The sequence below is a fragment of the Corvus brachyrhynchos genome, unplaced genomic scaffold, assembly GCF_000691975.1.
Source record: "Corvus brachyrhynchos isolate BGI_N302 unplaced genomic scaffold, ASM69197v1 scaffold162, whole genome shotgun sequence".
NCBI lineage: Eukaryota > Metazoa > Chordata > Aves > Passeriformes > Corvidae > Corvus > Corvus brachyrhynchos.
The window spans coordinates 988,325-993,193 of record NW_008236696.1 but is presented as its reverse complement, the minus strand read 5'-3'; positions in this window follow the sequence as shown (position 1 = coordinate 993,193).

The window sequence follows — 4,869 nt, the reverse complement described above, 5'->3', positions numbered from 1 at the left end:
CGGACACGGCGCTCGGCCCCTCGCCCTCGCCCCGCTTCTGTTTCGCCTCTCCCCGGTGTCGTTTCGCGTCTTCCGCTGTTCGTGTCCACCCCGACCCGCTCATCGTTACTTAGAATCGTAGAATAATAGAATTAGAGAATCATCACCTTCAAGATGATCCAGGCCAGCCGCACACCCAGCGGCACCGCTGTAACCCCTAAACCACATCACCCAGCGCCAGGTACAGACGCCTCCTGAACACCTCCAGGGATGGTGACTCCACCACCATCCGTTCCGATGCCAGACCACCCTAAAAGTAAAACATTTGTTTCTAATGTTTAATCTGAACCTCCCCTATCTCAGCTTAAGGCTATTTTCCTCTAGTCCTCTCACTCCAGGTGCGGTGGAAAAGACCATCCCACAGCCGGCTACAATCTCCTTTCAGGGACTTGTAGAGAGGGGTGAGGTCTCACCTGAGCCTCCTCTTCTCCAGATCAAACAAACCCTCCCGCAGTTGTTCCTCATAAGATGTGTTTTGTAGACCCTTCACTTATGCCAAATATCACCCCTGGAGCACACATCACCCACCGAGCCTCCCCTTGTCCACCCAGCCCTAGCAGGGATGTGTGGTTGTGATGGATGTTGGAACGTTGTCACCAAAATGCCATTTCTGACAGGGAAGCCCTTTGCCCAAGCAGTTCCAGGCTGAGGTTAGTGCATGTCCCCACACATGTCCTCCCCTTGGTGTCTGCTGCAGGTTGCTGCAAAGGTGAGGCCTGTGCTCCCATCAGTGTGGTCATTCCTATGTTCCCATCAGTTGGGAGCGAGGAGGAAAAGCTCTAGGCAATATTGTTCAGGGCTAAAGAAATGCTCTGACTTATTAAACTGTGCAGCCCTAAAGAAGATAAGTTTATCCCCTGGCTCTGGGAGAGAGCCCCAAGGAGCCATGGTGGTCATTCACCTCACAGCGCTGCATCCAAGCCACAGGGGAATCCTGACTGGAGCTTTAATCTGGTTACAGGAAAAGCTTAAAATAGGACTTGGCCTTACCCCCACCACAGATCGTAGCCGTGCTATGAAGGGTCTTTTGATTTAGCCTTGGTCCTTGGGGAAGCCAACCATCCTCTGCAGGAGCTCCTCGCCCACACGTCCTGTGCTCTGCCTTCTCTCCATCACTATATTCTTCAGTGTTACTTTTCCCAACAGCTTTCATCAATGATTGATCCACTTTATCCGCCAGAGCAAGGTTTCCTTTCAAGAACTGGAAAACCCTCTGGAGTCTGAGGCCGCCCAAGTGTATTTTCTTCGGCTTCCATTAAAATATCAACACAAACACTTTTCCCATAGGACTCCTTGATGTTCTGCTTCTTGCTGAAACACACACTAAAGAAAAATCAGTTTGGCATCACAGCTGAGTAAAAGCATCATGCCCAAACAGGCTTTTTACTACATGACTAAAACCCAGAAAAATGAAAATAAAGTTATCTGAAATAGATAATTCCGACGAAAATAACAAATAGGCATTTTTCCCATGGGAAAGATTTTTCAATGTGGAATGGTCAGCCAGCACTAAGTATTGTTCGTCGTTAATTGCAAAAACTTTTGTAATGCATAAAATCTAAAAGTAGAAAAATGTTTTGTTTTATTATTGACCCAAAACATGCAGACTTTTTGATGGTCCTGGATAGAGTTACAGACCAGATGAGATTAATTACTCACTAGGGTGGTAAAGACTTTACTTGGTCTCATAGACTGTTCTGTGAAAAAAAAAAGAAAAAAAGAGAAGGGATAGTGAAGACATTGGTTTAGAAGGGAAAAAATCACTGACACAAGTTGGAAAATGATGAAAAAAAGATAAAATTTAAATTAAAGAGTAAATAAAATAAAACCTGGAGAAAACAAAATGAAGAGAAATAAAGAAGAGGAAGGAAGTGGAATCACAGGACTGATTTGTAGCTTTTCTATCTGATGGGCCAAAAGTCAGGCCCTCATCCAGGGAGTCGGAACAGGGGCCCCAGGCACGAGGACATTTCCAGTCTCACCTGGAACTGCAGAACAGCAGACTCACAAAATCTAGAGCAAGGTCAGCCTGGACCTGGAGCAAATGCTGCCTTCTCCTTGGAGCTCCTCCTATTCATCCCCATGGCCCTGAAAAACTGGAAGAGCAGATGGTTAACAGCAACAGTAAACGGATTCAATGGAGCCTGGGCATGGCTCAGGAACCAAGGGACAGGGCAGGGGAGAGTGAAGCAAGGATTGCTTTCCATCAGAGAGTTCCTACATAAATAACAGATAAAACTGTTTCTTTTATGGCCTACTCCCTGAACCAGCTCATCTAGGAAGAGCATTACTCAGACCAAGAGGAAATGTCTTTTTCTCTGAAAAAGGAAAAGGATTAGGTTAAGTGATGACACAGCAGGGACAGACAAGTCACACTGGAGAAAATGACTGACCTAAACTATCATCCAAATAAATACAGACCAAAGCTATGAACTGATTTTTCTGTTTTGATGAGTCTGGGTTGTTTTTTTTTTCAATAACATGCATATTTATCTTTTATCACAGTGAAATCTTTCTGTTTATTCAGGAAGCGAGCGACGTCAGAAACATGATAGCGTGCCTCTTCCATCTCCCTTCCCACATGTGCTGCTGCAGAGGAGCAGGATGAAGGGGCTGTGCTCTATCCTTCTTTGGTCTTCCTGCTGGATCCCTGTCCCCATGACAGTCACTCTGAGCTGCAGATACAGAAGCCCCAACTGCTTTCAAGCAGGAATTGTTTAGCTATCACACAGTAACAATTTTGGCGCTGTTGACTGAGGCTGGATCCAAACCAGTTCTAAATCCTGTATTCTGCCATCATCTCCATCAGCCATCCCCTCCTATTCGGTGGCAAAACCCAGAGAGGGGCCCATGTCTCTGTACAATCGGGATGTGGCCTTGGAGGTCAGACATCATTGCCAAGGCTGTGAACACAGTCTTTATTCTCTCAGCATACTTTGCCTCACATTTCTGATGGGATTTGAGTTAAACTGTTACTATTCCCACAAGCTACATCTTCTGTATTCTGGAGGGCAGGCAGGCAGAGCTCTTGGCATCGGTGCTGTTTGACAGCATACAGAGCATGCTTTGATTGATTTATTTGCTGAATACCATGTTGGTTTTTACCTGGGATATACCGCCCTCAGTCAGCTTTAACCCTGCATAGCACCAGCACAGAGGGTGGATGGTTGCACTCAAACACTGGATGGACTGTGGCTGCAGGAGTTTTCTCTCTATGTGCATTATCACATCTCTGAGCAGCTGTGGGGTGAGGACTCAGGACTCAGTGTCCTAACAGTTTACATTCATCCACAGCAAGAGCTCCAGGTTCAGACTCTTTTTTAATGCTGATGCCATGATGATTTTTTTTGCCTTTTCTTTTATACCCCTGCTTTACCTTTTTACAACTTCTGTATTCTTAGTGCTTTTTGCCTACATTCTTGGACTTGTTTGTTCAGCTGGGAGACTAAACATTTTAGAAGCTTCGTAGGGAGTGGTTAGTATGCCCCAGACCCCAAGGTCCTCTCCAGAACACATTCTGTAAACTAAGATAGAGCCAGCCAGGGGAAGGTTCCTTGGGGAGGGGGCTCACTCGAGCCTCTCATTGGGGAATCTTTGATAGATCTGCTAATTAGTAACACCTATAATGTTACACCAGATCTTTTGGCTGGGGGCATTGCAGTGGGCACTGAGGTGCATTTCACCTGGACGTGGTGCACCTAAGGATCCTTAAAATAAATACCAAAGTAAAATCCCTTTTTCCCTTCTAACCATGTCTGACTCTTGATTTTAAGACCAGGAAAGGGCATCAATGCCAGCAGCAACTTGGATGGAGAAAGACAGAAGTACTCAGCAAAATTGCCTTTGGTGACCCCTCAGGCTAAGAGCATGGCCTTGAAGCATCCCTTTCTTGGACCTCACTCCTGGGCCCCCCCCCTGCCACTTGAGAGGTGGGACTGGCAGGATGCTCAAAGAAAAGGTGGAAGATCTCCTTACAAAAATATCCAGAACAAAATGATGTAGCACCTCTCCTCTCTTCCCTTCCTTGTGATGACATAACTTACTCCTTCCAAGGAATAAGGAGAAGGCCATACAATATGTTCTTTTCTTGTTATTAAATGCTTTTTTGTCATTATGTCTCACAAACCAATAAAGTTAGTGCAACTTAAACAATCGAGTACTCAAAATCACACAGTACCATCTGGTCATGGTAGTCTTGCCTCACTCTTATGTGACAAGAAAAAAAGAAAGCTAAAGTCAAATTAGATTGTACAGATTAAAACACAATAATTTCCTTCAATCCTTAAAATTCTTTATTTTCAAGATAGTGCCTGTGGAGACTGGCACATGCAAGAAAATCTGGATAAGTGTATATAGTTTATAATGGTCACTTTTACTGCAGGGAATCCAAAATTCTGCAGGACACTCTTTTTAGGGCATGTAAACATTAGCACAAACCAGGACTTCTGTCTGTACCTCTCTATTTAAAGGAAATGAATGCGGGTTATTCACTCAGCATATATTCACAGGTTTGCATTCATAAACTGACTGAGTTTGTACTCATGGTATTAATTAGCAGATTTTCCCCTTTTTAGGATAACACAGGTCAGGGTTTCTCATGCTCAGTAACATGTGAAGAAATTAGGGCCCAAAAATCTTATTGTTGGGATAAAATCAAAGGAATAACCTCTGTATGACTCTGAAATAAAAATTCTCTGCCTCTTCTGTTAGTGCAGTGCATGATAACGCTGCATTGCACATCAGTGGGGTAAAACCAGTTACTTATTGGACATCATTTTGTCACATTTAATGAGCAAGTCTTTAATTTGGCCTTTGAATCTCACAGAGATT